At 42.8% G+C, this 15,000-nt stretch overlaps 1 protein-coding gene across 6 annotated transcripts in view; it reads left to right on the forward strand.

Moving 5' to 3' along the window:
- Positions 1 to 4,099: 4,099 nt before the first annotated feature.
- Positions 4,100 to 15,000, forward strand: part of DENND2B (DENN domain containing 2B) — a 171,488-nt gene continuing 160,587 nt past the window's right edge. For all 6 annotated transcript variants that reach the window (XM_054069118.1, XM_054069115.1, XM_054069119.1 and 3 more), the window contains exon 1: positions 4,100 to 4,290. The gene's annotated coding sequence lies outside the window, so the exon portion shown is untranslated. The remainder of the gene's footprint in view (positions 4,291 to 15,000) is intronic.

Consider the following 15,000-nt stretch of genomic DNA (forward strand, 5'->3'; position numbering starts at 1 on the left):
TTTGGGGAGACGTTATAGCGACCTTCCAGTACCTGAAGGGGCTACAAGAAAGCAGGGGAGAGACTTTTTACAAGGGTACGGAGTGATTGGAAGAGGGGAGATTTAGACTAGATACTAGGAAGAAATTCTTCACGATGAGGGTGGTAAGGCATTGGAACGCGCTGCCCAGGGAAGCTGTGGATACCCATCCGTGGAAGTGTTCAAGGCCAGTTTGGATGGGGCCTTGAGTAGCCTGGTCTAGTGGGAGGTGGAGGTGTCCCTGCATGGCAGGGACGTTGGAACTGGATGATTTTTAAGGTCCCTTCCAACCCAACCCATTCTGTGATTCCGTGATAAGCTGGAGGGCACCAGCAGGTCGGTGCTGGTGTGTCTGGGGGCTTTACTCCACAGTCTTCATGATGGAGACCATGGAGCAAAGCCAGCCCAGGTGGCAAAAAAAGGTGAACAGTATCCTGGCTTGTATTGAAAGCGGTGTGGCCAGCAGGACTAGGGAACTGATTTTTGCCCCTGTACTCTGCACTGGTGAGGCTTCTCCTTGAATACTGTGTTCAGTTTTAGGCCCCTCAACACAAGAAGAACATTGAACTGCTGGAGCGTGTCCAGAGAAGGGCAAAGAAGCTGGGGAACCGTCTGGAGCACAAGTCTTAAGAGGAGCAGCAGAGGGAAATGTTTGTTGTTTAGTCTGGAGAAAAGGAGGCTGAGAGGAGAGAGACCATAGTGCTCTTTAGAGGCCCTTGAAGGGAGATTGTAGCAAGGTGGGTGCTGGTCTCTTCTCCCAAGTAACAACGGATAGGACGAGACTTGTGCCAGGGGAGGTTTAGATTGGATATTGGAAAAAAATTCTTTACCACGAGAGTGATGAAGCATTAGAACAGGCTGCCCAGGGAAGCAATGGAGTCTCCTACTCTGGAGGTTTTAAAAAAACATGTAGACATAGCACTTCTAGCAATGGTTTAGTAGGCATGGTGGTGTTTGGCTGACAGTTGGATTGGATGATCTTCTAGGTCTTTTTCAACCTTAATGATTCCATTATTCTATGAAAGCAGTATTTCCTGGTTTTTTTTTTTTTTTTGTCTTTTTAAAAAAACCTTATGAACTATAAAATAATGATTACAGTACATAGTGATGGTTGCCATAGTGAAACAGGTCTCGGTAAGAGGGCAGAGCCCAGGTGAGCTGGTGGGTCAGACCATCTGCAAGCTCTATCATTGCATTTGCTCTCACAAAGAAAGCCCTGAAAGCCCTTTTGCTGTGGTTGGTGGAAAGAAAGCACAAAATGCTTTAACCTGCTGCAAGCAAAGTTTACCAAACAAATTTACTCCCTGGAAGCTGCTTCTGGCCCAGGAGCTCAGCGCCTGTGCGAGGCCTTCATAAACTCCACAGTGTGCAAGGCTGCAGCCGCGCTCTGAGCTACCAAACAGGCTTGGAAAGTGACAGTGGCTACATGAAAATTAGATGTTCTGTGGCTTTGCCAATCTCAGCTGCAGTGAGATGGCAATAGACAGGACAAAATAAGCACAGAAACTTTCCTTACGTGTGGTATAGCCAAGGTTAACAAGTAGGCCCTGATTTTTCAAGTCCTTGTTTGTGGAGCTTTGGTAGCTGTAATCTATTTGGCAAGCAATAAAAATAATCTGCTCCTAGTTTACATTTCATTATCTTCCAGTTGCTTAATCAAGGCAGCAGCTAGTTCCTGTAATAAAAAAGCCCTTCACAGGCTGCTTGTTCTTCAAAACACATTGAATGCCTCAGTTCAGTGTTCGAATACAACTTAACTTTAGGTCGGGTCTCCTGTAGTCAAGGGAAAATTCAGGCAGTTGTCAAGTTGCTTGAGATCTAGGGGACTGAATACAACATAAATGGGGCAGAAAAATAATATTTGATAATAGCAATATTAGCATGCTTGAGATGTTTGATGTGTGGGAGAAGCGACTAGAATAGACTGCTTCCTGCTAAATTGGAAGTTTATTCTTTCTTTGAGCATCATTCGCTGTTATCACTGGTCTCCCAGGGAGGCAGATGGGTTTGCTACGTTGCTGCACTTGTGAAATATATTTGAAAAGGCCTTTCTACATAGTTTTTGTAACAGGAAAAGAAAATTGTATTCATTTTTTATTCCTGCCAGGTACTTGCAGCAGTAGCTGTTGTTCAGGAGGTAAATTATTCTTTGTATGTTGAAATTTAAACTCCCACCATTTTTTTTATGTTTGGTGACACAGTACTACTCCTTTTGCAGCTGAGTAAATACATCTGTCCCAAGAAGGCTGACAGCTGAAACAGCTTTTGCTATGAAACGCATTCACATCAGAATCCAGATGAGGGTTCCCCATACTTCCTGTACATTCCCTCTTTTGAAATATAATGGAGGTTTGTGAAATGCTGGACATTTACACCAGATTTTCTTGTTGTGTGGGATGGCAGATCAGAACATCTCAAGACAATATATCTTACTTTGTTGATGAGGTGGTGAAAGCCAAGAACAGCTTATCCTAAGTGCTTGGCTCTGAGTTCAGAGAAGTATCCTCGCGTAGGAAAGCTCATAAGCATTTGTGTAATGCTGAACACCATTTTGGTTCCATTTCAGTCAATGGAAGGAAAGTAAGCGTGTGCTTGAAGTTCAAGAAATGTGCAATGCTGGAATTTGCAAATTCCAGTTAAAGGATATACATGTCACTCTTTATTTTTCTTCTGTTCCTATTGTAATTCGGTCAATATATTGTGAAATGACTTGTTTTATAAATATGTACTACTTCAAGATTTAGGTGTGGTCTTTGTGTTTTGCCATACTACTAAGAGCTAGTATCCTGCCTCTTTTGTATGATTTTTCTATCAAGTTTCTTGTGTGGTTTACTCATCTCTTAAACCAGCAGGAACATGTGGACAGGTGTGCTAGGGATCTGGTCCAGACAATACTGTTTGTGGCCTGCCTGGAGTATGCATGCATTGTCCCTTGTGCCACGCAGAGACCGTCTTCACCCTCTGGTATTGATACAAGAAATAGTTACTATTACAAAAAGTGGAATATTTTTTATTTAAGCTAAAGTAGAGTTAAATTTCATCTAAGTAATTGCGTTCTTTGGAAGGTGGACAGGATGTCCCTCTAATAGCACGTTTTCTTTAAAACGGTGTTTTTCCAGACACTGTTCATTCTTTGACAATGATAACGTCTTGTGCGAAGTATGATCTGTGCTGAACAGATCTCTCTTCTTCTGTAATCACCTATGTTTGCAGCCTTTCCCTGTCTCAAACGCAAGGTCAGGCAGAGAGCTGTAGCCAGCTCCAAATTAGCGAGTTTCGGCTGTTGCAAAGTTTCATAATAACGTTAAAATTAGTGCTTGAAAAGTAATAGAATCTGCATAAGATTTCTGGGTAAATTTATACACACGCATGTAAGTGGGAGATACATTCTGTCCCCAGTTTTTGTTTCCTGGCACATGATTGACGGAGATCACTGCTTCATGTTGCCCAGGCCTATATGGATGCTTGCTTTCCAAAACGAGTCTTATAGAGTTTTCTTTGCCGGCATTTTCGGTATCTGTACGCACATTGCCCTGTGTCCTGGGGCGCAGAGGGACCCGAGTGAGGCATCTCACTCCCCGATGCGCAGAGCATCACCGTTCTGCTGGTCCCAGCGGGCGGGATTTGAACTGTGGTACCCGCAATGAAGTTCAGAGGCGTGCCACCGCCTACCACTCCTACTCCCCCTCTTCCTCCGCAGGTACTGTTACTCCGGGGCTGCCCCGACAAGGAAAAGGCAGGCGATGGCCTGATTGAATCCATCTGCTCGGCCGGGCGCAGGAAGCGCCGCTCGCTCTCCTCCTTCCTTCCTTTCTTCCCTGGCTCCGCGCGGAGAGGAGCGCGGCGCGCGTGGTTTTTTAAATAAAAAAGCAGCAGTATCGCTCCTCCGGGGCAGAGGACTGTGGGACTGGGGGGGATCGTTCTCCCCTCCTCGTCCTGCCCATCGCATCTCCCCGCGGGCCAGCCGGTCCTCCCGGCTGCTCCCTCTCCCCCTGGTCTCGGGACCCGGTTTGGGGGCGGCGGGAGCGCCCGGGGCTGCGCTGGGGGAGCAGGTTTCTTTGTTGGCTGCCGAGTGACTGGTTCCCATTAATCTCCCGCACTGGCCGCGGTCGTCTCCACTTCCTGCCTTCGCATACTTCTCTCTCCCTCGATCTCAGTCCCTTCCCTCCCCTCTTCCCTCCCCCCTTTCTTTCTCTTCCAGCTTCTCCAAAAAAGCCGCCGGGACGGGGGCTGCGGGCGTTCGGCGGAGGGAGCGCAGCCCGGCGAGCCTCGGTAAGGGCGAGTGGTCCCGCTCGGGACCCGGGGCGCGAGGCTGGGGGCAGAAGCAATGGATCGGCCCCGCGAGCTGCCCGGGGATGCGCGGGGGCTGCTCGGGCCACGCGGCTGCCCGAGTACCGAGAGAGGAGCCGGGGCGGGAGCGCCCCGTGGCACCTCCGTGCCTGCCGGGACACCGCGTGGGGGGCGAGGGCAGACGCTTCCCGGGGGGACGGAGCCCGGGAACCGCACCGGAGGGGCCGGGTTAGCTCTCGGCAGCCAGCCCGGCGAGCGAGGGGCTCCGGTCTTCGGAGAGACGGGGAGCTGCGGCAGCGCTTTACCCTTCTCGCATCGTCTCTCCGGCTGTAAAGTTTGTATGTGTGTTGTGAAACGTAGAGGGAGTCACCTGGACTCCAGTGGATCCCAAGGCAGAAATAGCTGAAGAGCTAAGGGAGATGCTTCAGCAGTTCACTCGGTGGGAAAATCAGATGTGCTGCTCTTGGCTTGGTACCAAGCATTTGCTGTGCTAAGGAGCAGCGGGTCACCGCAATTAAAGGGAGCCTTCTTAGGTTTACTTAAGTTTTGTCACTGAAATGTGCTTTGAATTTTAATTGTCAAGATAAACGAAGCTGGGTGCATAGTATTATTGCACGGAGTATGTCAACAGTAGTGTTTGCTACACCCTTGTTTTACTGTTGCACTGACTTTGGGGAGTAGGTTTTCTATAAATTTTATTCTGAGTAGAAAGTCTAACTTCAGTTGGATATTAAAGAATTCAGTAAAAGCCATCGATAGTCATCAAAATCAAACTGTTAGGTGTGGTCTGATTTCTCATGATGCGGAGTAGGATGAATTGAAATGAGGTTGATTTGTCTTTGAGAATTGATAATGTTTTGATTATTCGTGATTAATATATAGTCAATAGAGTCCCTATAGTGGAAGGGTCAGTCAACAGAGCAAAAGTAGAAGTATTTTATATTTTTATATTGTTAAGGTGAGATTTGGGAAAAACGTATGTTTGGGAACGTCAGAACTTAACTTTCATTTTGATCATCAAGTTATGTAGGTAGCATACTGGAAATCTGTTGCCAGGCTAAACAGTGAAAGTGAGATTTATGGCTTTGGGTATTCCTTTCCCTCTTGCTTTAAGATTAGTTATTTAAAGGAAAACTGCAACACATTTAAGCAATTATGTTTAGTTGATATGATTATTTCATCCAGTTACCTAAGGATACAGTGGAGCACCTTTTAAAGGTAGCTACAGTCTATACCCTGCTAAGAGCAACTAGTCTGGCAGGAAACTACCATCTTGCTTCTGGAGTGGAACCAGTTACCTCTGAGAGTCTGGAGGAGTGGGGAGCAGGGCTTCTTGGGAAGGTGTGATACAGTGGGTGCTGCTGCGCCTCACTGGGCCACGGAAACTGTCCTGCTCCTATGAGTACATAGCATATATTCTCCTCCCATGTGCAGAAATAAAGCAATCCTGTCGGCCTGGCTTCTTGTGCTCCCTTCATGGTGTTAAACATTCCCAGCCAGCTTGCTTAGTATAGTCATTGCCATTCCTAGTGCTGGGGAGGAAAGGTGCCTTCCGTTCTCTCCTACTCTAACAGCATGTTTGTGCTGCGGCTCACAGAATTTGCTCCAAGGAGCCTGGACCAAGAGTTGCCATTTCTCTTTAAGCAAGTGACTTTTAACATATACTGCAACTCTTCAAGGAGCGTGTGACCCCTTATTATTGGTGACCCTCTAAACCATTGTGTAATCTGTTGACTGTAACGTACCATGCCAACTTATTCTTGGTTGGGAAGTCTTGCCAAGGACTTGATGGAATAGCATGATTTTATCCACTTTATTGTTTTCATTGTGTTTCATAAACATCTAAGACCCTCTGGGAAGAATCACTGGGGCGGCTGGGCCTCCTTTCTTTAATTGCTGGTTAAATAAATGTTGCCAGTTTTAAAAAAATAAAGTGGTATGCAGGATCTCAGAATGCCTGGAACTGCTAAGCACTCATGTTTAGGAAGCAGGACTATTTTTAGTGTAGGGGCTTTTAAAGAAATGATACTAGGCTCTTGTGAAGAGGTCACTGAAGTGCGCTGAAGAGCCTGCTTTTAACTGGAGAGTAAAACTGAGTTTCCCACAGTTGAGTAAAGCTAAAGAACCGGATTTGTACTTTTCCTGCTTAACTGAAGAGGGAGAGGATGAACTCTTTCTTAGTTTACAGTAGTGGGAGTGATTAGGACTAAATTCTTATCATACAGAAATATATAAATTCCTGGTCTTGGTGTGCTGCTAGGCTTTCTGATTCCCTTCAATGAATGTCTGCAATGGAGCTGTAGGATTGAAAGGCATTTAGTGCTTTCTGAGCAGGGGTGGGAACTGAGTATCCCTCATGGTCTGTGTTTGTGGGAGGTTACAACTGTCTTGAATGGATCCTTGGCTGCCATCCTCATCTATAGTGGAAAGAACTGGGGGAAAACTTTAAAATAAAAGAGAAGGGTGGATGTGGAAGACTCGGAGCTATTTGGGATCCTAAATTAATTCTGAATATGGGACTGAGATTGTTAAATAAATTATTTTGGATCCAGAGAAGACTATCCTCAACTCGGATGAGAAAAATGGGGACAGACTTTTTAGTAGAGCCTACAGTGACAGCAGAACTACATTTTATAATTACAGTGTTTTATGATGGGGGTGGTGAAACACTGGAATATATTGCCCAGAGAGGTGGTAGGTGCCCCATCCCTGGAAGCATTCAAGATTAGGTTGGACACAGCTTTGAGCAACCTCATCTGGTCGAAAATGTCCCAACTCACTGTAGGGAGGTTGGACTAGATGGCCTCTAAAGGTCCCTTCCAACCCAAATCATTCTGTGATTCTATGATTCTGTGATCTGCTTGGAAAATAGAAGTTCTTGCTTTTGATGTCTTAAGATAATGTGGTTTAGGTCAAAGTTACCACTGTGTGCCAGACCCATCATGTTGTCAATGTGGTCTTGCGTAATCTAGATATGGTTAATGTAACCCAGTTTCTTGCAGGGGAGAGGACCAAAATGGGGACTGATTAGGCCTTCAAAGTATAGCAGCTGATAGCCGAGTCGAGTTTCAGTCTGAACTTCATTGATGTCTTGTTTAACATAAATTCAGTTTAGATTAGGAATTACTTCTTTCTTTCTTGCCCCCACCTCATTGAGTCCTGAATGCCATGTGGATTAGTTTTGTCTTTATGCTGTAAAGTATGTGCAACTGTTGCTTTTCAGAATTTTTGGTCTGCAGTTGGGATTTAGTTGGCAGCACAGATTGAGGCAAGTTTGGGGAACTGCATGCAAATATTTACATTCTCAATTTGGCTTAGTCCTTGTGCTTGTAAACACTCATAGTCATATTGAACTTTGGTGAGGTTTTAAGTGGCTTTGCCAAGCCTTGGAGAGTCACACCCTACAAGACCTGAAATTCCCCCTGTAGAGAAGAGTTTTGGATATGTTTTCTGAGTGTATGTGAATCGTACTTCAGCTGAGAGTTAGTACTCATTACTCTTGCCTCTAATCCAACTACAAAATCTTTTCCTGTATCTTTTCATGCAGAAATACCTTGTGCTCATGAGATGTGTCAAGTTAAATGTCATGAAAATCCTGCCCACCTATGAGGTGCTGTGGAGACTCCAGAAATCCTGGCCTCTAGTTCCTCTAGAGCTCTGCCCTGGTAGAGAGGGACTGTGGTGAAGATCCTCCTCCCTCAGTAGCTACCGTTTTCCTGGTCTTTGCTGTTTGGATGTGCAGAAATGAAGTTCAAGAACTAATCTGAATGATGGGGAAGTTTACTCATGGAGAGTCAGATTTAAGTACTCTTTTCATTCATATAGACTTTGAAATGCTGTCAGATTTTATTAGAAACTTTTTATTCACTAGGGACAGAGCCAGACGGTTGGTTTTTTTTTTTTTCTTTGCATTAGCAATTGAACTTTAAGTCCACTTTACCACAAACTCTAGAGATAGGGATCAGCTAGTACATTAACATTTCATGGCCAAACCACCCTCTTGTTTGGGTATGCCTTTCTGTTTGAGTCTGCTGCAGTTTACTGGAGTTTGAAATTAGGTATGTTAGTTTAGTTGCAGAAAACTTGAGTCTCTAGATAGAGGTATTGAATTACCATTAGTTACAGTAAGAGTTCCTACACATTATTTCAAGTCTGTACCTTTTGTATTCTTAGCCAACCTAGTTTGGAAGAAGACTACATTAGCTTAATCCATAGTGAACATGTTTATTGTAACCTAACTTTGTTCTCTGTCTGGAGTGCGTACCCAGATATTTAGAACTGCTCAGGTAAATGAACGCTATAATTCATATAGCCAGTGCTTTTGATACATTTTACTGTAAGCTTCTGACCTTGGAGGAACATTTGTTAGGGTAAAGAACACAGGCAAAGAATAGACGTTCATTTTTAATGCCACCTTTTGCTGTTCTTTGAAGATACGTTTGTTTGAGCTGTATCTGTCTGCTGAAAACCCGTCAGCTGCTGCAGTATAGCTGAGCCTTCAGTGAATTTGTGCAAATGGAGAAGGCTTTAAGGACACACTGAAAGCAAAGCGGGGTTTTTGTCAGAAATGCACCCTGTGTTCACACACACAAGAACGGGATGTTATTTCAGTGTAAGTATATCTGTGTCCTAATTTCTCTTTAAAATGAAGATGTACAAATGCTTGATGCATGAACATTTAGTGTTAGCACTGGTGCCAACACCGGAAATGGGGTCTTTGAGTTGAAACGTTTAACATTATTCCCTGACTCCCACGATATTAAAAACACTCGTTGTGTAAAGTTTTAATACTATTATTCACTTCATTGTTTTGATAGGGTCATCACACTGAATTAATGGTTTGCATATTTTCCCCTTAAGAAAAAGATTAGTTGTCTTCCTGGGACATCCAGTCACAATCAGAGGACAGATGCTAACTGGCTAGCATTGTGCAAAGCACCCTGCTCGGCCTGCTATTCCAAGTATTAGGGCATAGACCAAAGTACTTTAGCAGAGCTGCCCCGGAAGATCTCGCAACCCTTCTTCAGCAAGGAGCAGATGTTCCAGAGGCAGACTCTGTTTGTTGTTAGGAGAAGTCCTTCAAGTCAGGGGATGGATCTGTCTCTTGACATTTTTGCTTTCAACATTGTTACTTCTCTTGAGGGAGTGCAAATAGTTTTTGCAAGGCAGGGTGGAATGAATGAGAAACTCTGATGATTTTGATCCTTTGTCCTGGTGGAAACTCTTATCACTCAAGGTCACTGGAAAAGGAAATATATTTGGCCTGAACTCATGTTGCTTTCTGCCTGGGCACAGTGTGCTAAATAAAAATGAGGCATACTGATTTGTTGTGTGTGAAAATGCTTCTCACTTGTGCTACAGGATTGTAATGATTGGAGTTTCCAGTTTGCCTCATCTCTTAATGCAGCCTCTAGGCTCACAAGATCCTGTTAGCCAGCGTCATTCAAATGAGCTTCATTAACTGGGAATATTGCTTTGAATCTATGGCAGACCAGCAAGGTGCAAAAGCTTACCAAATCTCCTGTGTGATAGCAGGCTCTGATTGTTTCCATTGCTGAGTTGCAAATTGGGCAGCAGTTCTATACCACAGGCTGCATTTTACTGTGTGCTATATCTCTGCCATGTGACACTTGTGGATCCTCCTAAGCTTTAATGGTACAAACTTAATTGTTTTGGTATTAACAGACCTCAGGATGTTGTCTAAGCCCCCTCCCTGCTTTCACAGGTGTTGTGCTTCAGTTCTGCCCTCCCCAGTGCCAAGTATTGGTGCTGAGGGATTTCCTGCTGATTGGCTCAGTGCTTTATTATCCTCTGAACCAAGACCTTGAGCCCAGCCCTCTGAGTTTTTTGCTGCTGTAGTTAGAGCAGCCTGCAGAGGTATTGGTCTTTCTCTAGAGGTATCTGAGGCCTGGGAATCAAGGGGGGATGTTGCTGGGTGGTACAGATACCTTCTCATCTGGTGCCAAGGTGAGCTGGGGATAATTTTCATTGGTCTGCCTTGCTTTTCCTGTGGTTACATAGCTTGGACAACACAGGTGGCCCCCTAGAAAAATACAGAGAGGTAATGGCTGTCAGACTGCTGCTGTTTTATATGCAAGTAAAGCTTCATCTAAACCCCCGTGCTTTGCGAAAACTTCCCTGTTAGGTCCCAGGGGAATATTTGTTGTTCTTTTCTCTTTGACTTTTTTTAGTGTCTTCTTTCTCTTGAACATCCACCTCAAAGCAGCAGCTGGGCTTTAGCTGTGTGCATTATACCATTTAGTTGTGCTGCTGCGTGTGGGCTGCATGTAAGATCTAGATTTTGTGAGTAGCACGGTAACTATAGCTTGGGATTCATTGAGCCCTACAAAGGGCATAAACAGTGACAGAGATATTCTTCATTTGCCTCTGAGCTTCTTGTGGGTCATAGGCATTCCCTCATAGCAGCTATCTGAACTGCAAGAAGTCAGCTGGTGACATATTCTGCTTGGCCATTTTTTCTGGTGTTCAGATTTGTACTCAGTGAAACACTAAGCAAGATGTTGGATTATGCTGTGCACTCTAAAATCAGGATCATATAAGATTTGTTTGAGATTCAGCTTTAGTTCTGGCTTTGTTTACCGCTGAGTTCTCTCCCTGCAAGACTGTTATCTCTGGACTAGAGAAACTAACAGAGAAGTTGATGAATGTGCAGCTAAGGTAATGTCTCCCAAGTGAAACAGTCAGAAAGCCATGAGGTTTTCAGTGATAAGCACGTGCTGCAGAGAGAATAACAATGGAGGGTAAAAAGTTATGAGAAAAACACTGCTTATTTATCCATCCACCTCCATGAGATTGTGCCTGGTGGGTGAACACTGCAGGATATATTGCTGAAGGGAAATGATTATCTTATCTGTTCAGTTGGGGGACCGTTGTGTAGTGTGATATTTCTGGCAACACAAAAACTGAAGAGGTTTAATTTCTAGCATAAAAGCACAGCCTATAAGAAAGATGAGAGAATTTACTTTCTTCCCTAGGTGAAACCATCTTCTCGTTTGAAGATTAATGGTTCAAGTCATTATCATTACTTCTAGCGGAGAGCAGAATTATGCACAGAGAGTATGAGATAAACCAGACTGTAGTTTTTGGCATGCTAGTATTAACCCAGTACTGCTGTGAATAGACTGATGTGATAGAGGAAAGGATGGCCTATTCTTGAGTTTGGAGAGATAGTAGAGCTTTTTGCCCTGTAGAAATATCTGTGAGCTACTGCACTGGAGGTATGCTCTGGAAGCAGAATAAGTTAGTTCAGTGACATATTCATGTGAGAAATTAAAATATGTAATGAATTTTGAGGGACATGCATATTCACGAGCCTGTGGATAATGGATAAAACAGCAGGAATCCAGCTCTGGACTAAGGATAGCTTAGTGCTTTGTCTTGGACCAGAACTTCCTTTTCCGTTTCCCCTTTCCCCTATGCTTTGCAATAGTGCAGGCTGGCAACCACAGCTACTTGTCCAACCTAGATAGAGATGTAGTCAGAAGGTTAGCTGGGGTGGTGACTATGATCAAAAGCCGCATGATTTGGACCACAGGTGAATTGTCCCAGCATATAGGCAGTGTCTACTCAACTCTTCCTCACCTGGTGCTGGATTTCTTCTGGCTGTGACTTTTCAAATTGTTTCTGGATCTGTCTCTTGCCCACCGCCCCTGCCCCAGCTTAGGCAAAGAGTAAAAGGCAAGTACATGTCAGCTATTTTGAAATAAAGCTTTTTTGTGGAGGCTTAACTTCACCCTAAATGTTGGATGGTCAGTGGGAGACTTTTTGGTCTAAGACTCATTGACATGAATTATTATTTTTACATATACAACAAAGAGACTTACCTCCATAACTTGTGAAAACTGAACGCAGGAGTCCTACACCTGGGGCTAATGGAGATATGCCATTCTCATCTCAAGGCTTTATGATGTGGACTTTTAAAAGTCTAAATGATGAGGGCTTCTGATGCAAATTAGGAGTGGTGGTTTCTGGAGTAGAGCAAATGATAAAACCCAGGAGATTAATTCAGACACATAATTTAAAATGGCAGAAAGATTTTGAGATAATGCATCTGTGTAGCATCTTTCATTTATAAATCTAAAAGCATTTAAACTGCGAATGAATGAAAGACTCTGTATAACTTTAGTAGTTGAGGGAAGCATCAGTACAGATGAAAAGTTCACAGAGGTAATCCTGGGAACAGATAAAATCTTTTGCTCCATTTTCATTTAAGTTTTAGGAAAATCAGAGGTATATTGTGAGGCAAAATATTTTCTTTCATCTTGAACTGGAAATAAATACCCAGAGTAGTGCTTTTGAGGTAACAATACTGTTGCTGCCCTTCAGTGCTTTAAAAGGCTTTTTTTTTTTTTTCTTTTTTTCTCTCCAACTAGAAGGTGATTTCAATTGAAGTTACTTAATTTCAAAATTCGTATAGTTAGGTGGCAAGATGAGCAGAATAGTTTAGGCTTCTTATACCACATTTCTTTACTTAATCTCAAATATTTTTTAATGGATTGATGTATATATAGAGATATGAAGTTATTCCCCCCCCTTATTATAAACCTATGCCAAGAGGCAAAGATGCACTCTCATACATCAATGTGCAGCCCAGGTTTTCATCTTATGTAAAGTATATTTATCATAACTATTTGAAAGATAGTAATTTATCCGTATAATTTCACAAATATTCCAACAGCATTTTCTGTATGCTTTCTAAATTAGCTGTAAATTCCTTTTTATTGATAGAAACAGAGACTAGCTTTGATACACAAGTTAGCACAGCAGATGTTTCGATTACCCCTGAAATTCATTTTGACCAGAGAGTGAAGGAGACAAAAGACCCTTTCTGCCTTCACAATTTCCTATCTTTATTTATGAGTTCTCAGCTGTCTACAAAGCCTTAACCAGGCTAGATTCAAATAGAATAAAAAATGCTCTGGCTTTTTGTGAAACCCTGCTGAGATTTTCCAAGTCACTTGTGAGAGTTAGATGCTCATTTTCCATTAAAGTCAGTTTGAACCAGAGACAAAAATTCTCAGGCTTTGGCCTAATTGTTTAACAATAAAGTATCCACATGTTCTTAGAGGGAACTTGGAATCTTCACATTGGGAATGTGATTAAGTATTGCAAGCAGAAGCCAGAAACTTATTGTTTCAATGTCTTCCTTGTATTAAAGGTACTTCTGCATGTCTGTATATATCTCTACTGAATGGGAAAAGTGCCTCTTTCTTAGAACAATTTTACTTGAAAATATTGCTTTACTTTTGTTCTCAGACTTGGAAGAAAACAGCTCTGCTCTGTAACTTGAGTATTTTTATACTCTTATCCCTTTGATTTTTATCCACTCTGGGAATAATCACCCATAAAGAAGAGTGTGTTCATCTTTCTCCAAAAGAGAGTAATTTGTTTTCCAGAAGCAACTGCTGTTAATTACAAAGTCTACAGAAAGACATAAATCCAGGTAAAGAGGTAATAGCTTGCAAATCTCTTGTCCTGTTTCCTGCTTTGTTGTTTACTCTCTCAGATCCTCTAAGGCATTCCATTACCTGCAGCCTCAGTTTCTCTGTGCATCTGTAAAGGGGTAACTGATATATCTCCACATATTCCTGAGATATGCATATTAAAGAAGCAAAAATTTAATAGATGTTTGTATTAAGCTATTTGCTGTAATATATACCTTTGCAGTTTGTTTCATTGGAAACCTGGAGAAGACGTGATGCGCCGCAATTGTGCTCTGAAGGCTGATAGCAGTTTTACTGCAAAGTTTCAGTAAGCGAAAGATTGAACCTGAAAAGGGCATGAGACTTGGGAAGCTCTGAACTTAGGAAGTACCTCTTGTTTGCTCTGCACTGACACCTCTAGCCAAGCAAAGAAAGGGTGTTGATGTTGGAAGGAGCTGCAGCTATGCTCCTTTGCCAAATATGAGGTGAAGCCCTGAAGGGAAGGAATAGCAATGATGTATGACCTAGCAAAGAGTATTCAAGACTACTCCCTTGAAGTAGCTGGACCCTCCAAGGCACCTGAAAATGCAACAGCTGCCAGCTGGGCACTCTTGTTAGAGGCTCAAAGCATACGGGTTTTATAGGCTTATTAAAGCAGACTGTGCAAGGGCACTGTTACGTTATATTTTTTTTGTGAAGAAGTAGATGTTCTGACTTTCCTTTTTCCCCATTGCATTTCCCATTGTCTGGTAATCATAGCGTCTATCAGGTTACACTTTGATTTGAACGAAATAGTACAAATATGTTTACAGTTAAGCACGCTACATAAATACCTTATTTTACTGCTTTATTAAATGTGTAACAAATCTGTTTGGCAGGCACCTAATAAGAAAGGGTGTATAGGTCTCTATTGCACATTTACTGGGCTCTAAAGTTTTCAGGTTCAGGTTAAATTGGGTTTTAGATAACGCTCCCTGAAAAACCTTTCAAGTAACCTTATTTCTTTCTCAGTCCTCTGATTCTGTAGGAAATCTGTTCTTTTTTTTTTATGTATGCTGCCTGCTTGAATTGCTAGGGCGACCTCAGTTCCATGAAGCAAATGTCACTGTAGGTTTTCCGAAATATATTTTTACACAGTGTAAATGGATTGCACTTTGGTCAATTTTTTTTTTTTTTTTTTTGAGCTATATGGATAAAATCCAGAAGGTGGAGAATAAGCAGGTAACAGAAGCCTTATTTACATCCTTAA

The sequence above is a fragment of the Cuculus canorus genome, chromosome 5 (assembly GCF_017976375.1).
Source record: "Cuculus canorus isolate bCucCan1 chromosome 5, bCucCan1.pri, whole genome shotgun sequence".
NCBI lineage: Eukaryota > Metazoa > Chordata > Aves > Cuculiformes > Cuculidae > Cuculus > Cuculus canorus.